This window comes from Copadichromis virginalis, linkage group LG17, assembly GCF_057382275.1.
Source record: "Copadichromis virginalis isolate Kocher_CV1m ecotype Utaka linkage group LG17, C_Virginalis_male_GT1.1, whole genome shotgun sequence".
In the NCBI taxonomy this organism is placed as follows: domain Eukaryota; kingdom Metazoa; phylum Chordata; class Actinopteri; order Cichliformes; family Cichlidae; genus Copadichromis; species Copadichromis virginalis.
In genome coordinates, this window is record NC_140634.1 from 10843824 (window position 1) to 10866175 (window position 22352).

The window sequence follows — 22352 nt, forward strand, 5'->3', positions numbered from 1 at the left end:
ATTATATACACAAAGTCATAGAAATCACCACTCCAATTGGTCATCATGATTTTGATATTCTCTTTTTCCATAACAATGAAATACACCTTGGACAAATATGACACATCAATATTTCATTAGTGTTGTAACATCACATGTCGCTAGCATAGTCTGCCTGTGTCTTTTCCCTGAAAATGAATATTTCCAGCCAATATAGGCAATTCATCAACATGGCTGGAGTTATATACAGTCTGTATAAGTGTGGTTAATCTAATGAACATTTGTAAGGAGACGGCAGTTACTGTGAATTCACAGCAGTTACACAGTGATTAGTAATAAACAGCCAGTGAGAGTGAGTGGATATGACTGTTCCCACCACTAACACATGACCATAGCCCACTACTAGATTAACTTGTGACACATCTGCACCTGCTGCTATGATCACAGTGAGTAGAGGCTGAGTGGCTGCACTTACCCCTGGTACATCCAAATCTGCCCACAAACATGTTGAAAGATGCAATGCCAGCAATGTGGATTGTCAACACTAAAAACAATCAGTAAGCAAAGACAACAGGGATCACTTTTTTCTGTTTATTTAGCACCCACAACATTTGTAGTCGCCTTCTGCACAAGGGAAGTCCACACACACCGTGTGGTACCACTTTCCACAGAAGGTGCAATCTGCAAGATTGAATGAGATTGTCAGAGTCATTGTCTGGCTGTTTATTACTAATCACCTGCTGTACATTCACAGTAACTGCCATCTCCTTACAAATGTTTATTAGATTGACCACACTTATGCAGACTGTATATCACAACCAACTCTAACATGTTTGTTTGCAGAGGGCAGACACAGACAGACTACGCTAACGACATGTGATGTTACAACACTGGTGAAATATTAGTGTGTTCACGACATTTTTCGTATGGGCAAAAGTATTGATATCAGGATGGTGATTCTTATGTGTATGTCATTTGGCATTTTGTACAAATGTAGGCTGATAATAAATATATGATATCATTTCATTCTTTTCAAAGGTTTATTTGCATGACGCACAAACAGACACAATTGAAAGGTACAAATGTGCATGACACGAATTCAAACGTGGTGCAGATGTGTGTCACAGGTTGATCTGGCTGTAGGCTGTGGCACTTGGCCAGAGGTGGCGCTGGTTGACTCGACTCCATGTTAGTGCACAAAGTAAACAGCACGCTGTAGTTGTGAAGCAAAAACGCTGAATTCGGAGAAATAAACCGTGCGAGGGGAACGATAACGACGACAAGAGTCTCCCGATCGTTTACTCTTTGTGTCCTGTGAACAACAACGGCGTGGTGTTACTTGTTTGCTGTTTTCGCGATCGCGTCGCGCATGAGGATATCACCAGGTGAACTCGCCACATTTTTAAACATTTTGTTGTTCAACAGCATCAAGACTGACGGAGTGTGTTTGAGATAACCTCACAAGTGTCACAGGTGACACATTTGGCGTTTTTTTGCTGGTTTGTCGGTAGCAGCTCCTGAAACGCAAGTCTGCCACACATCTGTTCGACCAACGCCAGTTGATCTAAACGCCAGTAGATCTGGAACACCTGCCACTCCTCGCCAGTTCGTCCTGCTACCATCTGTGATTCTCCACCCATCGCACTCACCAGTAGTGCTGTTTTTGGTCTCCATCCTGTCCTCCCATCTGCTCGGAACCCGAGGATTATATACTCCACTTCTCCTCAGCCTGCCCTTCAGTCTGTATTCTCCATCTCTTCGAAATCTGGACCGGACTCTCCACTCTTGACCCTCTTTGGAATACACCCCTGGCAGCCTTTTCCCCGTTAAATGACTAGGGTCGCCAAGTAAGCCCAAGACTATTCACTGGCACTCCGTACCTTTGTCCCTTACTCGTTTGTTTCCCATTCAGTAACATTTCTCCCCTGTGTTTACAGAAGTTCCCGTTAGAAGTCTCCCCGTGCTCTACGCCGGTTTCTCCGCCCACGGATTTCCTTTAGTTTTCTGCGTATGGTTTTTGTTAAACCCAGTTCCGTTCACGTTTTGTTCTTTTCAATAAATTATACACAGTTCTAAGCAAATTGAGTCTGCTCTTGAGTCCACCGCATTCTCGTCCGTGACAAGCACCAAATTACAATAACAGTCAATTCAATGCACTTTATAATGTAAGGTAAGACTCTGCAACACAGAACCCCCCCCCCCCTCCAAAAAAAAAAAAAAAAAATCAAACCTCCTATGAGCAAGCACTTGGCAACAGTGGGAAGGAAAACTCCCTTTTAAGAGAAAGAACCAGGCTCATGGATGGGCAGCCATCTGTCGAGGCAGGGAACCCCATAGTAGGCCAGACCTATTGCTTCATAGCTGAGGGTGGGTTCAGGGTCACCTGATCCAGCTCTGACTATAAGTTTAAAGTCTCCTTTACTTACATTTGGGCTTTGCTTTTCTTCACTTCTAATATGAAGTAGTCAAGTCAGTGAGATAACATGGGGAGAAAACAAGTCTCCAAAAAGTGAGGCATCTCTTACTCGCAGTTTTCGGGGGTTCTCCTTCATCACATACATTGACCATTGATGTCTAACAGGTGAATTTTCCAGTGCCAGTGCAACTACCCAAACAACAAAGAACCACTTAATGTGAAAGAAGAGTGAACGTGGACACCATCTTGGTTTCTTAACATAAAACTAATTGTTGCAGTCAGGAAAAGCCCAAAAGTGATCCCCCTTAAACTGACTTTCACTTTTAGTGTCCTTATTTTCGCCTGAGTTATCGGTTCTCTTATTAGTTGGTTAACATTAAATAATGTCTATTAGCTGTAACCAACCAGCCATTCTATTGATGTAACATTCTTTACTTACACAAGATGGCACTAAACTTGTAACTTTAAGCACTTATTTGTTCAATCAGGTTTCACAGACAGTGTTACATCTATGTCAGTTTTTGAGAGCAGGCTCCATAGTGTAAATTAGCCTTTATACAAGTTGGATTTCATGTCTGCTTCAATCATAATCTTAGCAATCCAAATACTTAATGACAAATACCAAATGGACATTGTTGCTGGAAATCACTAAAGTCAGTGGAGTTTATCCTCTTATGGAACAGAAACACAACCTTTGTTCAGTTACTAGTTCCAAAACGTAACACTCCTACCTCCCACTGTTAAATCAGTCATTTCAAGTAGGCTCCCTGATTAATTGGCCTACATGAAATCATTCATTGGACTAAGTTTAGTGTCTGCCTTTAACACACAGTTTAACAATCACTGGTTAATGAAGTCAGCATGTCAGCATATTAATGCTACTAGTGTGGCTGAGGCTGAAAGCATCATCATTTGTCCAGATTGTCATTTTTAACATGATGGTGGTGCAATGGAATCATCAGAGTGCATCAAAGTAAAATTGCATTGTGTTAGGGAGATCTTGGAGGCAATCCAAGAGTTTTTGACAACTGAATGCTATTCAGTGCTATTTTAATTTGATTATTTTAACCTGCTGTTAATGTGACAGGTAGAGTCAGAGGATTAACAGTGTCACTGTGCAAAAACATTAACTCTTAGATATTGCAGATACTGCAAAAGTAGTATATGTATTAGTATTAGCAGTAGTATGTTTTATGATAGTCATAATATGGATATTGAGTGGTTACAATCACAAACAAAATAATTAATTTAATTAATAGTTTATCCCAGCAGAAACCACTTTCTAAACCTTTATGTAGACCAGTACTGTCCCCTACTGAGTCAATACAAGAGGGCCCCATATTTTATTGTACCGTTTCATGCACATCAGTCTCGGTCAGTGTGTCCTTGGGCAAGACACTTCACCCGTTGCCTACTGGTGGTGGTCAGAGGGCCCAGTGGCGCCAGTGTTCGGCAGCCTCGCCTCTGTCAGTGCGCCCCAGGGTGGCTGTGGCTACAAGGTAGCTTGCCATCACCAGTGTGTGAATGTGTGTGTGAATGGGTGGATGACTGGATGTGTAAAGCGCTTTGGGGTCCTTAGGGACTAGTAAAGCGCTATACAAATAAAGGCCATTTACATCTGGTTGATTAAGCTTTGATGATTTTCTTCTAGCCAGATGGAGGTGCAGCGTCTCACATGCTATCAAGAAACAACAAAGTCAATCCTATTAATAATACCAGTCTGAGGGCCACTGGTACTAGTAGAGAACTAGGTCTGTACACTGTTTGTGTACCATATACAATGTTTCCTACACTGATAGGAAGGGTTTTAAAATGTGTTGCTTTTGTGGTGCCTTAAAAGTGCTATTCAGTGTTTTGTGCTTAAATAATGACAAGTGGCTAAATTTATATATGCTTTTGCTCAGGAACATTTGGTACTTGTCGGAAATTAACAGTAACTGCATCCGTACTAGTCTCACACTGTAGACTAGCTCAGACTTTGTGATTCAAAATAATCTTTGAAAGATGCAAATGGATGACGACATCAAAAGGGTTCATCTTTGAATGTACACGTTTTTAATTAACCCCAAACAGCCAGTATCCCCACAGATAAGATGTTAGATCTAAATTAGCTTGCAAGCCGATAAACAGCCTCTGCTGTTAGAAGCTTCTGAAGTATTAGGACCTGAAATGAGCCTCAAGACCCACACATACCCTTGCAACCTCCAGTTGCTAGGGAAAATGCCTCTTGTTGCTGAGTTGTTGCTGGCTGTCTCCAGGTAAAACTGGTTGCAAAGATTATGCTGTAGCAGAAACTTCCTTGTCACTGCTTTGATCACTAGCAGATTGCAGTGGTTGCCAGTAGCATGAATGCTCACATTGTCTCTCTGAGCTGTACATGGAAAAGCAGGATGCAAATCTGAAATGGAGACTGTTCGCCCTCAAAGTAATAGTTTTGCCTTATTGCTGACATCAACACATTTCAAAATATGCAACTTTTACTTTGAAAGGAAACAGTCACATCTTCCAGAGAGTTTGCGGACAGGTAAGCACCTTTCATATAAACTGCTCGCAACTGATCTCTAGGGTTGATTGAATGGGGCTTTAGCAGTCAATTTCACAACAACTGCCACCAACCTCAGGCAACCACGCACCAGACAGAAGCACTGGTCCCAACCAAATGGTCACCAGTCTCTAAGCCTCACTCACCTGTGTGACTGAGGCTTTATTCATAAAGGAAGAAAAATGAAAATACGTAAAAATTAAATAAAAAAGAAAGAAAACAAGTACAGAAAAAAAACTAAATACCACTTGCTTTGAACAAATCTGATGTCTTAGAGTGCCCACAAAATATCCTCAACTGCCTTCTGATACCCTTCTGATAAGTTTTTTTTATAGAGTTTTGTAGTAATTTATTCATCACTTTACCTTCATCTCACTTGGTTTTCTATGACTTTTGCTGTAAACTACTCAGTTATGGTCATAGAGAGATTTTGCTACCAATTGGTGGAAATTTGACCCTGATAAAAACGTGGCCACATTGTTCCAAGTTGGCAGATTGGAGCTGATTATGTTTTTAACCAACAATAACTTCCTTCTACAGCCTTTCTCGTTTCCCATTCATCTCTCAATGTATGATTATAATATTTGACAAGATATTTAGCCAAACAAACACAATGTCCCGCAAGGGACATGGGAGAAAAATTACGATGAACTTTTGCGAGATCTCGCCAAACTACTACAGCCGGGAGGAACACCGCTCTCCCGGCACATCGTGCCTCGACCTCCCGGTCGGCTTCGAGCTGGCAGCCTCCGAAGAATGTGACTAAAAGTTTTGCAAGATCTCACGAGTTTGTTTTGCAAGATCTCGCAAAAGTCTGTCTTAATTTTTTTTTCTCCCATGTCCCTTGCGGGGCTCCGTAGTAACTGAATGCTATAATGAAGCGTACATATTGAAGTCGTTCTGTCAACTTTGTATTCAGCCCTGAACCTCAACAAGGAATCAGTGCTCAAGCCGAGGCCTGAGTAAAAAAGCTCAAATCAAGTTTCATTTATGTCACACAAAAAAAATGTGTTTGCATCCACAGTGTGAGACTGCAGACACGCACTTAACTGATGCCCACCATACTGTCTGAAGTTAATGACATATCACCATCCTCAGTAAAAAGAGTCTAATTGCATTATAGGGAATTGAAGTAAGGAATGAACATGTTTAATTTGCTTTTGCATTAGACTCATAAGAACTCATCAAAGGTGAATTAGAGTCTGAGTTTGATTAAATAGACGGTAACTAACCATCAGGAATAAGAAGGCTTACATGCACATTTCCCTATCTAATTATAGTGAACAGAGGACAATTATTATACTTCTTTAGCAACGAGAGAAGTAGTCAGTGAATGGAAGCTACATCTCCAGAGGCTATATAGAACGCCATAGGAGTTTGTAGATGTTTTTCATAAAATACGGTCTTGAAACGAAGGGCACGCTGGCTCCTCGTGTGCTTGATATTTTGTTTTGCTTTTGGGGTTTTTTCTTTTTTTTCCCCCTCTTTTTTTTGCAGCACGTGTCAGGACAGCTTATACTAGCATGCACAATAATGCAGTACGCTTAAATTGTTGTGTTTTCAAGGCCGTGCATTGAAACTGAGGGTGACCCTTCCCTGCAAGCAGCCCTTGGCCTTATTTGATCCAGTTCTCTGGAAAATAAGCGGTTGCCTGGGCTCAGAATCTTAAGTGGGATTTGAGTGCAACTGTTTATTTGTGTTTGAGGCAAAGGTGAAGGAGTCCGTGTAGAGGTAGGGAGTATGGGCTAAACCTCAGGGGAACCAGGAGGAGAAAGAAAAAGCCGAAGAACATGAATAGGAATAAAGCGGCAGGACGACAAAACCAGACGCAGCGTTAGTTAAAAGTTGAGCACAGAACAGCAATTCTCTGCTAAGTGCTTATTTAGTGGATGAATCATGGGATGCAAGGGCTTAATAACAGGTTATTAATGCCCATCATCACACCCTTAAACATAGTAGGGGAGACATGCAAAACAGAGGCTTGATGTGGACCCTGATCTCTCCTCAGTCACTCACAGCTGCAACCAGACAGGATGAGAGATCACAAAACTGGAGCAGACAGATTATAAAATGCCGCTGACATAAACCGCAGTGATGCCGTCACAGAGAGGATGCTGTTTCCCTGCTCACAGCATCCTTGCTCTTTGCACTTAAAAAAAAGGTTTAGAAGTCAGTGAGGATGAATAGAAAAATAACGCTCCGTCCTCGCTGTGTGTCATTCTGGAGCAAATTATTATTATCTCTTGTCAAAGACTAAGGACAATGGGCAGCGGTTTTTAAAATGGTAAACAACTTTCAAGTGCTCAGTGAAAAAGATGATGCTAAGACTGACACCATTTTGTTCTAAGACAATTAAGTAAATGGCAAAGCTGCGTTCCAGTATTTCACAGTTCAGTTAATTAGCCAGCTGCAGTAATTACCTAGCTTAATCCTCTCTGCTGTGAGATGGTGACGTTCACAGCCCTGCTTTTTACAGGACACTGAATTCTCTTTTGTTCTCTGAGCTTATCTCATATTTTCCATTTCAAAGCTGTACTAATCAATATTTTTAGATTTGTAACCTCAGTGTTTGTAATATAAAAAGCTTTGGCTTGTTGTGACAAACAGAAAAAATAATTGCCTTGTTTTGCTGCTACTTTTTTTTTTTTTTTGCATGATTTTCAGTCCAGCTCTGGTAACGTCATTGAACCCTCGTGGAGTAGTGGAAGCTGAAGAGACAGAAACTCCTCTTGAAAGTAAGTGGAGACCAAAACAAAGCTAAAAGCTCAAAGGTTTAATTAAAAACACATTATAAACAGCTACAATCGCTGCTCCATACAGGAAAATTATACTACTCAGACTTGTGTGACTATCTATAACACTATGGTTGTATTTAGTGGTAGCTGCTAGTGGTATTTATTTACATATATCATACAGTTTGTCATAGTATAGCACAATTCTTCACTTAGCACAACAGATAATGACTCCTGGACATTTTATTGGCATTTTTGATGTGGAGCAAGTCTTTAAGCTACAGCACATGGGCTCAGGTGATGCAGACCCCAAATGTTTGAACTCAGGCCAACTTGAGCTTAGGATCATGACTTCGTAGCAGGTATTTTAAAGAGGATTAATGATTAGCCTTGTGTTGTGGTTAGCTCATCTCAGACAATCTTTTGGCTGAAGTTTGGTCCATTCTTCTGCCAAAGGAAGGCATTTGTCTCTGCCCGTCAGAGACCCTTAACATGAACGTTTGCTGAAAACAATTTAACCACCATCTTCCCTGCTCTGTTTATATTAGCCTAACCACAACTTCATATCTAGCCACCAGGTACAGTGGGGCAAAAAAGTATTTAGTCAGCCACCGATTGTGCAAGTTCCCCCACCTAAAATGATGACAGAGGTCAGTAATTTGCACCAGAGGTACACTTCAACTGTGAGAGACAGAATGTGAAAAAAAAATCCATGAATTCACATGGTAGGATTTGTAAAGAATTTATTCGTAAATTAGGGTGGAAAATAAGTATTTGGTCACCTCAAACAAGGAAAATCTCTGGCTCTCACAGACCTGTAACGTCTTCTGTAAGAAGCTTTTCTGTCCCCCACTCGTTACCTGTATGAATGGCACCTGTTTGAACTCATCATCTGTATAAAAGACACCTGTCCACAGCCTCAAACAGTCAGACTCCAAACTCCGCCATGGCCAAGACCAAAGAGCTTTCGAAGGACACCAGGAAAAGTATTGTAGACCTGAACCAGACTGGGAAGAGTGAATCTACAATAGGCAAGCAGCTTGGTGTGAAAAAATCAACTGTAGGAGCAATCATCAGAAAATGGAAGACATACAAGACCACTGATAATCTCCCTCGATCTGGGGCTCCACGCAAGATCTCATCCCGTGGGGTCAAAATGATCATGAGAACGGTGAGCAAAGATCCCAGAACCACACGGGGGGACCTGGTGAATGACCTGCAGAGAGCTGGGACCAAAGTAACAAAGGTCACCATCAGTAACACACTACAACGGCAGGGAATCAAATCCCGCAGTGCCAGACGTGTTCCGCTGCTGAAGCCAGTGCATGTCTAGGCCCGTCTGAAGTTTGCCAGAGAGCACATGGATGATACAGCAGAGGATTGGGAGAATGTCATGTGGTCAGATGAAACCAAAGTAGAACTTTTTGGTATAAACTCAACTCGTCATGTTTGGAGGAAGACGAATACTGAGTTGCATCCCAAGAACACCATACCTACTGTGAAGCATGGGGGTGGAAACATCATGCTATGGGGCTGTTTTTCTGCCAAGGGGACAGGACGACTGATCCGTGTTAAGGACAGAATGAATGGGGCCATGTATCGTGAGATTTTGAGCCAAAACCTCCTTCCATCAGTGAGAACTTTGAAGATGAGACGAGGCTGGGTCTTCCAACATGACAATGATCCAAAACACACCGCCCGGGCAACAAAGGAGTGGCTCCGTAAGAAGCATTTGAAAGTCCTGGAGTGGCCTAGCCAGTCTCCAGACCTCAACCCCATAGAAAATCTGTGGCGGGAGTTGAAAGTCCGTGTTGCTCGGCGACAGCCCCAAAACATCACTGCTCTCGAGAAGATCTGCATGGAGGAATGGGCCAAAATACCAGCTACTGTGTGTGCAAACCTGGTAAAGACCTATAGTAAACGTTTGACCTCTGTTATTACCAACAAAGGTTATGTTACAAAGTATTGAGTTGTATTTTTGTTATTGACCAAATACTTATTTTCCACCCTGATTTACGAATAAATTCATTACAAATCCTACCATGTGGATTCATGGATTTTTTTTTCACATTCTGTCTCTCACAGTTGAAGTGTACCTCTGGTGCAAATTACTGACCTCTGTCATCATTTTAGGTGGGGGGACTTGCACAATCGGTGGCTGACTAAATACTTTTTTGCCCCACTGTAACTGAACAGCTGAGAATCGGTAAAGTAGCCCAACTTCACTAACCCTCCTTTCTGTCTGTTTTTCCAAAGTAATAGCAGCCCTGTACATTTGTGTTTTTCTTACTGTGTTGGCCCTGGCAACCTGTCCGGGGTGTGCCCGACCCTAATCGCAGCTGTTTTACTCAGGCTCCATTCCACTGAGTAGAATAAGTGGTCATGAAAACAGATGAGTGGATGGTTCAAATTCAACTTAAGTATAGTACTATTAATGACGCCATACGATCTAAAAGTAAAACAATAAATGGATAAATAAATACAAAATTTTTAAATGAATACAGATAGAGTGTGCACCTTAGCCACTAGCTGTATTAATTTTTGCAAATAAAGATTCATAGTAAGCATTTAAAAGAAAGCCTTGGAGACATGCCAGTGGTAGTGATACATGCGGATAAGCAGCCAAGTGTGGCAATTACTATTCAGACAGAATACAGTTACTTTTCTGCTATCCATTTATCTTTCCTGACACATGGGAACCAATCAGATTGTTCACAATGCATAAATCGCCAGCCTTCACACACTGCAGTTATGCTCTGGCATTTTGAGTTAATTATTGATCCATGTGGTCAGGGAGTCCTGGAGAGCAGTCTTTCTGTGTGAGGCACCGTGTAGTTGGAGCATGCAGTTTGATTCAGGTGGAGCTTTTGGTGGCAGTGCTCCAGAAACACTGCGCTGGCCTCTGGTCCGCTTCCACCTGGAAGCATCTGTCTGGCTCAAGTCCTACTCTACACGGAAAGACCAGTCAAGCGCACGCAGGCTCAGTGATCCGCGATTCATTCGGCATCGACCGGTTTCTATGTCAGCGGACAGATAACATAATTTGCTGTGGAGTTTTCCTTTTGAATTCCTCTTTTCTTTACTTCAGAGATTGTTGTTTTTACAGTAATTGCTCACGGTGACTTTTAGTCGACCCAGATCACGCGAAAAGAAAATGCAGAAATTTGTTTGACAGTATTGGATTGTATTTATAGTGCTTGTTATTGCACGTGCTGCATTCGCTTACGTATTTCAGAGGCAGTGGTTGCAAGTATTTAACCTACCTGTCACCTTATCTTACATATAAATCAAAGCACTACATCGATAGAAAAACATGTTTCTATATAATAATATTATTATATTATGTATTCTGTGTTTTCAGTGCAATATATTTGTCTCCTCCAGCTAAAGTCAACTTTATTAACTTGAAATGAATTTTCCCATATGGAAAAGAAATAGTAAAAACTTATATGATTTACTCATGAAAGTGGCCACTTTCTCATTACTTTCATATATCGTTTTAGTAAGTATCCAAAACATACAAGTTTCATTTATATAATTTTTTCAAGGGATCTTATATCTGTTTTCACTCTTGTATGCTTTTCATACAAGTTTCACACAAGACAGATACAAACTTTATAAGATTTATATATATCTTTTCCATATGGGTTTACTTGAAGTCAGGGATTATGAGTACAAGTTTTGAAAATAAGGATTTTACATTTTTCAATTTCTAGTTTCTTCCTGCATCAGCTACCTGTCTCACAAGTGTCTGTGCCTGTGAAGGAAACGCTGTGGATGGCTATAGCAGCACAGCAACAGCGGTGAAAAGTGACATAGACTCAACTACAACACGATCCCTCTGGGATTTTCTGGCAGTGTTTTTGTGAGCGTATAAATTTTAACATCATCAGTCATTTTGTATGCAAACATTTAGCATATAAGTGACAACATCTTTGTCCAAGTGATTCATCATTTAAGAGATGAAAGATTAAGTCTCTGGAGAAGGTTTAGATACCCCGAGGTAAGTCAGTTTCACTTTGTAGTTGTTCATTTTGATAGGGGTAAGGAAGAAAAGTCATAAATATTCCTCTGATCGTGCCGTAAAGAGAACAGGCAGTGAAGCTGTCAGTGGTCTGAGATGATGCCGAAGTTGCGTCTTTACTATAAAGAGTTAATTTACTCAATGCTGATCTATGTCGGTTGTGTCAGGTCAAACTTGATCATATTAATTTTAGTCAATCCTATCGTCACTGCCTTACATCTTTGCTGTTCACAGTAAATTATTTACAGTGTTTCATTTCATTAAGTTTGACTAATTCAAAAATAGATATTTTACTTTCTAGGAAAACAACATGGGAAGAAACTGCTTTGTATCCACACAGTGACACACGCTCAATGCTAAATGACATTTATCATCAGAGGTTCATATTCATTCTGAGCTGAGTGCAGATGCAGTGGTGGGTACATAAATATGTTGAATGAAGGAGACAGACTCTCAATAAATAAAAATGAATATTTGCCAGGTGTATGTATGTTAAAGCTAGATGACATATATAGAGATTATAACAACACTGTTATTGTAGCATATCGTCTAATGATATATATTATTTTATATTATCTAATGTTATATCTATGAAAAACTTGAATGAATAAAAAATTTTGCAATCAGCAAAACTCATCTTTAACTTGTTGGGGTATAGATTGATGAAAGCTTTCACACAGTTTTAAATTAGGCCAGTGGTCGCCAACCTTTTTTGCGGCACGGACCGGTTTAATGTCAGACAATATTTTCACAGACCGGCCTTTAAGGTGTCGCAGATAAATGCAACAAAATAAAATGATAGGACCAAGTCAAAAACCGTGGTATTTTGTAAATACAATATAAATGCAAATTCAAGAAATAAAGTTTTAAAAAATGTTTAGCATCGTCTTCTGTCAATACTGAATGTGACGTCATGTGGTTGTTTGGTTGCAGCTGACCTAACATACACTCATGTAAGCTGAACTAGTGACAATAAGAATCGATAACAAAACTAAAATTAAAAATCAGTCACATTTGTGTGAGCCCTGGCTGCAACAATGAGTTCCATGTAAACAAACCGAGGATATACTGTCATTTGCTCTCTCTTTAGCAGTAAGCTAGCTGCACTTAGACAGGAAAATCCAGCTGTTAGCCATAATGTTCGGGTTTGCAAAGTACTTTATAAATGAGGACTGTGTTGAAGAGAGCCTGTTTGAGCCACCAGACTGACAAGCTGCAGTCCACACTCCCATTTTACTGACCAGGCTGGGTCATTTCTAATATGAAGTAATCCAGTCAGTGAGATGATGTGAGGAAAAAACAAAGATCTCCAAAAAGTTTGGCATCTCTTTCTTGGAGCCTCTGCTGTTTTTTCCTTCACACACATTAACCTACTTTCCCTGCAGATGTGCTGATGAGATTCCCGAACTTAGTTATATTTGTGGTGTGATGTGCATGTAGTGGGCTGTTGGATTAGCTTGCGAAGAGAAATGTTATTCTATTTCATTTAATAGCGCTGATCACATTATTTGATTGCACCACTCGGTACACTGCCAGGGAAGGGAGCCAGAGAAGGAAAAACATGTTTCTGTCGGCCCGGTGAACCACCTGTCACCTGGCTCAAACAGTCCTCATTCATAAAGTGCTTTACAAAACCATATTACAACTAACAGTTGGATTTTCCTGTTTCAGTGCAGCTACTCAAACAGCGAACTTACTACTAAAGAGACAGAGAGTGAATCCTTGGTTTGTTAACATAAAACTCATTGTTGCTGCCCTTTGATATGATGCTGATGATGCTGAGATTAATTGACTGAATTCTACCTTCATACCAACTTTATAACATCTAGATAAAGTCAGTATACTGTCAGTGTAGAGGATGGAAATCAGGACAACATCTTGGGGAATTCAGTTGTGTACATCCAGCCCAGTAGCCCAGATCAGCTGATCACACCCTGTACACTGAGAAAATCTAACTGAGTTCTCAGTTGGAATGTTTGTGATTCTTCTCCATGCTGTGCTACTACTACTGATTTTAGGGTTCCCCCACCTGCTGACTCCCACTTTAACCCCTGACTGTACTCATTTTCCTGTTTCGAGGCAGTCACACTCCAACATAGGCAACAGAAAATTGAGATTTTTCTTCAGATTCAAGTTGAGTACTATTAGAATTAAGTTTGTATTCCCATCTTCTTATATTTTTATATTGATACATTATTGTAGCACAAGGCTTAGTTAGCTTTGCACAAAACCAGCTGGTAGAAACATCCTCCAGAGAGCTACTATTTACTTAATTGTTTTGAATACATTTCAGAGCCTGTACTTTTTTCACTTGAGTAAATACATTGAACCAGTAATTCAACTTTTACTGGAGTATTTTTAAAACTAATATTTGTATTGTACAAGGACACTAGATCATGCACCCATTTCCATAAATTTAATAGCAAAGAGCTGTGCATGTTTCAGGTTTGTATTTCTTAAAAAATGTCAATTGTGTGCCTGGGCAATCAGAAGTAATAACCTAAAACTCACCATACTTTTATGATCAGCGCTTATGATGAGAATTATTAGCTTTGATGAAATTACTCTGATTAAAATGTACATGCTAAAAACATTTTCTGTGTTCAGAATACCAACATTAACTTTTTATTACCCTTCTTTCCCTGAGGTTTTTTAGTCTATGCGCCTTCCCTCTTTTTCTGTGCTTTAGCTTATTTGGTTCATGTTTTCCTTAACAGCTTTTTCTTTTTTTTAACATTTTCCTGGTTTGGTTTCCTCAAGTTTCTATTTTTTCTGTTAGTTTGGCAAATATACAAGATACAAGTGCAGTCTTGTCGTCAAAGTGTGTTCATGATCATGATCACAGTTATATCAACTATTAAAGACTCTCTGAAAGTGACAGTCGTTTCACCCATAGTCTGTTTACATGGGAAAGAAGGCAGCGTGGAAATATGTCAGTTTTGCTTCAAATGGGAGGGAGTGTATTTTTACAAATCTGGATTTCAGTGCTGCCATATTTATGTCAGTCAAAAAAGTCACCAAGTATAGCTAAATATTACCAAATTACTTGTGTTGTTCAGGTTTTTCATTTGTATTATAAAAGTCTAAAGGCTTACATACGTGAGCTCTAAAGTTATCTAGCAGTACATGGATCTGGTAGTTGGACAATCATCAGCTTGACTGACAAAAATATCATCTCAGTTTCTTGACGACAAAAAAGACTTTTTAAACTGTTCTAAGCATTGCTCTTCATCTATTTTGATGCATACAGTGGGGCAAAAAAGTATTTAGTCAGCCACCGATTGTGCAAGTTCCCCCACTTAAAATGATGACAGAGGTCAGTAATTTGCACCAGAGGTACACTTCAACTGTGAGAGACAGAATGTGAAAAAAAAAATCCATGAATCCACATGGTAGGATTTGTAAAGAATTTATTTGTAAATCAGGGTGGAAAATAAGTATTTGGTCAATAACAAAAATACAACTCAATACTTTGTAACATAACCTTTGTTGGCAATAACAGAGGTCAAACGTTTACTATAGGTCTTTACCAGGTTTGCACACACAGTAGCTGGTATTTTGGCCCATTCCTCCATGCAGATCTTCTCGAGAGCAGTGATGTTTTGGGGCTGTCGCCGAGCAACACGGACTTTCAACTCCCGCCACCGATTTTCTATGGGGTTGAGGTCTGGAGACTGGCTAGGCCACTCCAGGACTTTCAAATGCTTCTTACGGAGCCACTCCTTTGTTGCCCGGGCGGTGTGTTTTGGATCATTGTCATGTTGGAAGACCCAGCCTCGTTTCATCTTCAAAGTTCTCACTGATGGAAGGAGGTTTTGGCTCAAAATCTCACGATACATGGCCCCATTCATTCTGTCCTTAACACGGATCAGTCGTCCTGTCCCCTTGGCAGAAAAACAGCCCCATAGCATGATGTTTCCACCCCCATGCTTCACAGTAGGTATGGTGTTCTTGGGATGCAACTCAGTATTCTTCTTCCTCCAAACACGACGAGTTGAGTTTATACCAAAAAGTTCTACTTTGGTTTCATCTGACCACATGACATTCTCCCAATCCTCTGCTGTATCATCCATGTGCTCTCTGGCAAACTTCAGACGGGCCTGGACATGCACTGGCTTCAGCAGCGGAACACGTCTGGCACTGCGGGATTTGATTCCCTGCCGTTGTAGTGTGTTACTGATGGTGACCTTTGTTACTTTGGTCCCAGCTCTCTGCAGGTCATTCACCAGGTCCCCCCGTGTGGTTCTGGGATCTTTGATCACCGTTCTCATGATCATTTTGACCCCATGGGATGAGATCTTGCTTGGAGCCCCAGATCAAGGGAGATTATCAGTGGTCTTGTATGTCTTCCATTTTCTGATGATTGCTCCCACAGTTGATTTTTTCACACCAAGCTGCTTGCCTATTGTAGATTCACTCTTCCCAGTCTGGTGCAGGTCTACAATACTTTTCCTGGTGTCCTTCGAAAGCTCTTTGGTCTTGGCCATGGCGAAGTTTGGAGTCTGACTGTTTGAGGCTGTGGACAGGTGTCTTTTATACAGATGATGAGTTCAAACAGGTGCCATTCATACAGGTAACGAGTGGGGGACAGAAAAGCTTCTTACAGAAGACGTTACAGGTCTGTGAGAGCCAGAGATTTTCCTTGTTTGAGGTGACCAAATACTTACCTTCTAATATTGAACAGAAGTAGATTTTTTGAGACAAGTTGCTACCATCAAACTCAAAACGGGCTAATATTAATTCATTTTATGAAATAGTTAAACATCAGTTTAAAAAATCGATGTGCTTTCTGGGTTTTTGCAAACCACTGGATTGTGTTTTATGTACATTTTACACAGCAACTACCTTTTTTGAAACCGGGGTTGTTGAAGTGTTTTGTTATCCACATCCGTACAGGTGCATGTTTATAATTCTATAGATCATATAAGCACTATCAGGACGTAGTGGCCTGACTGTTTTGCAGTGCCCTGCCAGTTTCTTCTCTAGGGGAATGCTGTTGCTAGGGGCTTTCTGCTCACAAACAACCAAGAGTCTTTTCATGCTGGCCATCCTGCCAAGCATGTGATCCCCTGGTGTAACAGGATCTCTATTCAGAATAATACACCCGTGTGTCCAGGTCTCACCAAAGAAACAATTCAACCCAGACTCCTATTCAGCAGGAAAAAATTCTCATTCTTAGACTTTGTGCAGCTGCCAAAATTGGGCTGGTGTCTAAGGGATTTAGAGGGAAAATACAAGGCTAGTCCTATATAGAGTTATCAGCTTAGTAGTTGCACCTGCACAATCGAAGAACAGTGGTGCAAAGAAACTTTTTAAAGCCTATTCAGTTTTTTTTTGTATTGTTTTTTTTTTATATTAGCTGCTAATATTGGATGACGGTGCACCACTTTTTGTCCAGCGTGACATTAGCCCCACACCCACTAGGACTGAAACCCTATAGAATGTCATACAGTGATAGGATGAAACATAATGACATTGGAAAACGTACAGTGGACCTGAGAGTTCAAATGCACTGAAACTTAAGAAATCACTGGTGTAAAAACAAAAATTCAGTGTGGCAGTTGATTCAATCAGAGAAAAAACACCTATAAATTATGTATGCCATCTTTGATCACAGGCTATTTGCGGATATTGTTGTTGGTCATGATGGCCAGAACAGCTGAGCTTACATTAAACAGCTTAATCAGTATTTTATGAGATAACTTGGACTGTGAGCCCATGCAGAACCCAGAGCAGGTGCAGGGAGAGAAAAAGGAAACACGTGTTCGGGATGATGAACACCTGGCGTTTCGTTTTCTTGGAAGCCCATAATGACAGTTTAACATTAATGGCATAATTTGTTGTTGTTCCATATGGTAACGTTTAAAGTTATAGTAATATAATTTAATATATAGTCTGAGTATAATTTGTGTAAGGACAGAAAAGTATGTCTAAATACAGTTCTGTAGAATACATGATATTTATGTTAATGCAAAGTATCATTTTTGACTATAATATGAAATTACTTCTTACATAAACCTGTACTGGTTGCTGGAGTTTATTGTCAATTTGAAGTGCTATTACTTCCGTGGGCAAAATATCCTGACCCTGCATTCTACATAATGGCAGTCACAGCGATGATTGGAAGATTGAAATTATATAATCATAAACAAAACATTATCATTAACAGTGTCAATTCTTTCTCTTTCGGTCTCCTCAGACTCCCTTGTGCCCGAGGACGTCTATCCTCCGTCTCTTTTTTCCTTCTCGTTCCCCTCTTATGCCTTCTGCCAGTGGTTGAGGCTGCTGAGGATACAGCAGCATCCCTGCAGGATGAGGCAATAAGGACATGAGGTGTTATGGATGGCCTGCCACCTATTGCCTCATCCATGGCATTTCCATGGTGCTGCTGTTGCCTCACCACCCTGAGAACTAATCCCTAACTGGGGACAGCTTAAGTGCTACAAAACATAAAAGAATAAATATTAAACATTAAAATAAGTGTCTCTAAGACTTGCTATTGTGAAAATTGTCTTACCAACCTACTTTTGCTTGAAGTTACCCCACTATTTCTTCACCCAGCCAGGCGTCAGTACACCCTGCAGCCCAGTTTCTTTCACAAATATCCAAGAGCAAACACAATTATGTCCACAGTTATTACAACAGAGTTTATAACTTGTGAGCAAATAAAGACTGCCTGCAGGGTGCATCATGTCAAACACTTTCAAGACAATGTAGACTAACCTTTTTGACTATGAGTGCCAACATCTTCATGCCAGTTTCCAAGAACAAAATGAATTTTGTTCAGAGGTAACCTGCCACAACTTCTAACAACTAATAGGATAATTAAGTGGAAAATGACTACTCATATATTACTTGATTTTAAAAATATGCCTATATTGTAAGGCCCCATGGAAACAGCAAGCTCCATCTGTGTATTTATTCAAAACTTCTATATTAGCACATAAACATACTTTTGCAATTTTTTCATCATCCAGCTGTTACCAGGGATTCAACATTAATTAAAATAAATGTGGCAATATGCAAAATCATCGTGGTAAGTTAGCCATGCATTCCTGTCCTTGCTGTTATCCCCACGAAGGAAGGGAATATGTCATTGTCTCCCCATGTCTGTCTGTCTGTTTGTTAGCAGCCTAGCATCCACAGTTTTCGAGATATCATTTTCAAATTTTGAGTGATGGTAGATACCGATAGCAACTCAAGCTAATTTAAGTTTGGTGAAAATCGGGACAAGCTCAAGGTCAATTCAGTAAAATCAGTATGGATTGTCTTCACAACAATATATTAGGCCTTGGGGGACACGAGTACCTAGGTTGGCTGGGATTTTGACCCTGACCTTATTTTCTGATTTTGTTGACTCTGAAAATAAAATTAAAGAAACCATATCCAGAAATATATCAGCTTTAGGACACGTTTCTTCTTTTTTCTCCATACAACGCTCTACAACATCTAGCCTTCTAATGAACCAGTCCATGATTCTTCCTTGAAATTGTATACATTATGATTACTTTATTGTAAATGCTAATCATGTTAGAATGCTGCAGTGAGGACAAACAACTTCCTCACTGTGATTGCCTGACCTGTGTGGCTCCTGAGGTTTACTGCTCTTTTTACATGTATAAAAGCTGATATAATCAGTCCTGCTTGTCCATTTTTATAAACTCCAACAGAATATGACAAACTACTCATTTTACCAAGTCCTTGAACTGTCCAGTATTGTCATGTGACATTTAAATAAAATGAAATCCATTTCTATCTAGTTTACCATAAAATACATTGCATAATAAAAAATAAGTAGCCCACAAATTGATCTATTTATTTGTCTCTCGAACAGTCCAATCCTTGTGTTTCCCCACTGGTATGCTGGCCAGGCAGGTGTTACAGCAGAACTTTGTGTAAGTGAGCTGCCTCTGCAACAAAGCTTTCTTAGTGTGAAAGACTCCAGAACCACTGTCGTGGACTGCACTTGGCAACATTGCAGTGCTACATTGCGTACAGGTGCATGTTTATAATTCTATAGATCTCCAGTAAAGCTTCTGCTTGTACTGGTCCTCCATTACAGTTAGGTAGGTTGGTTCTGAGCAGGTGCAGCCTCCCCAAGGCTGCCAAACAAAACAAGGAAGCCATAAAATTCACTTCCAGGCTAAGACTGTCAGGATCCTGGGTCTCTCAACCCGTGTTTTTGTGTTTAACCCCGTGTGTTTTGAGTCCAGCATTTGGGTCCTCGCCTGCCTACACACAGCCGCTCCCTGACAAAGACGTTCGAATCAGAGTCTGTCTGCAGAAAGAGACTCACTGGAGAGGTATCTGAATAAACTCTTCAGTTGTGTATTTGTCATAATACTAGTGTTTTACAGTTATTGGAGTGGCGCACCTTGTGTACAATCTAGATATTTAACAGTTAATTCAAGAGTGGAACTTCTTTTATGCTGTGTAACTTTAAGCTGTCTGGCGAAAGTCTGTAATTCTTCAGTTCTTCTTGGGTTCCATATTGTATTATTTTAAAAGACATATAAAGGATCTTACATTTCAAATAATGTGCACTTTCACTACAAACAAGCAGCAACTTTTTAACAGCTTGTACTCAAAACTTTTTTCCCCTTGGTCCTGAGACACGCAGGCATTGAGCAGACTGACGCTCCATGTGTCAGCCAAAGATGCAATAAGATAGCCACAGCTGAAAGAAGACAATACGGAGGCTGTAACCTTATTTCCACCAGACTGTCATGATGAAATCCAACAGTCTATGTGCCAATCGCTCCAAAACCTCAGATGAGCCTTTAATATTGGCAGAAGGGAATTTAATCTCCTCTCCAAGCTGAAAACACTCAGGCTGCCCTAAGATTCACCTCTCCATGACTCAGTGAACTTGCTTTTATTTTTTCCGTTCAAAGAAAAGCTCTTAACCAATCTTCCATTAACAGTTGAAGTAAAATGTGTGGAAAATTCATAAAGTTATTACGGTTGTTACTCTCTGTTACAACTCTTGTTTCCTGTAGGCATGAATTTCCATTTCATTTTATTCTTTCTAACTAGAATTGGCTGAGCGCTGATAAGAACATTTGCTCACACTGTACTTTTCTTTTCTTTAGCAGAATTTCAAACTGGTGTTCTGCTGTGATTTCGATCACTGGATCTTTTTTGTGAAAGCATTTCTGAGTAACAGTAAAATTAATAAACAGATACACATTATTTTATTTTGTCAGAGAATCTTCAATATAGCTGTTATCATTATTACTTTCTTTATGTACATGAAGCTGCAGCTCAGTGTTAGTAGTAGTCTCAAATCTGTTGGTCGGACTCGGCTGGAGACTGTTTGCAGTTTGCCTGTCCTCCCTGTGTATATGGCTCCTCCCACACTCCAAAGAATAATGAATGTACATGTTAGCAAGTGCATCTGAGTAGCACCTGCTGGCTGCTGCTTTCTCTCATAACTCTAGCCTTAAAGTACATTAAGGATGTAATTCAAGTCTGTTTTTCACGGGACTGCATAAGAAAGTTCTCTTTTTAACATGACTATAAGAACCCATCTCTCCCTATTTTTTTTAGGTATCATGAGTTTATCAGAGACATTTCTCTTTTTGTCCTCCAGCTGAGTAATATTTATTTGTGTGTGTGTTTCTTTCTAACAACAAATTACATCTGATTTTTCCCCTCCATCCCTAGTTGGAAGCATATGCCTTTGTGCTTTTTACATGCAGTGCTCTAAATCAGCGGTCCCCAACCTTTTTTTTGTGCTATGGACCGGTTTATGTCCGACAACTTTTTCATTGACCAGCCTTTAAGGTGTCGCGGATAAATACAACAAAATAAAACCAGTACTGGTACCAAAAAAAAAAGAAGATTTATTTATAACACACAGGAAAAGACTGAGGGAATCCGAGTTAGCAATAAAAATGATTAAAAAAAATAATGATAAATAAAAACCCTGAAAACCATAAATTTCATACCCGAGCCTCAACTCTCGCGGCCCAGTACCAAACGACTCACGGACCGGTACCACTGCTGTAAATTGGTATAGTTGAGGCAAATTCTTATAAAGCAGCTCCATTTATAAAAGGCAAAAACACATTCAAATAGTTAAAGTAAAAATAGTAATAAAAAGGATGTCCTAAACGCTAGGTGAAATAATAAAGCAGTTAAAGCAAATGCACAAAAGCATTTAAGAAAATCGAGGAATGGCAGCACCAGCCAGCTGACTCCTAAAGATTTCAAGGTCATATTCACGTCGATTCTGGAGCATCAGCAATGAATTTTAACTCTATTTTAACACATTATGTGCCAGTACTGATTATAGTTTAGGATTAATATGGTATCACACACTGTCAGTCACACATAAACATGCTTTGACTCCGGGAACATCACTTTATCTTCCTCTAGAGAAGTCCTGTCTATTTTCTTTCCCAGTGTGACCAGATGCATGTAGTAGAGCGAGTAGTGAAGGACATTTTACTCACGGCTGCCCAAAAAAAAAAGTCACTCCCACAGCTGTCTTTCCTCAGAATCTAACACACCTTTTAGATGACAGAAAGCTGCATATGGTGGTCTAGATGGAGACAGATGCAGCCGTGAAGCCTGTGTGGCTCACACAGCTAAATGAACTGGCAAAAGATGGAATAAATGCCTGGATGTGGGATGCATCGGGTTTACAAATCTAAC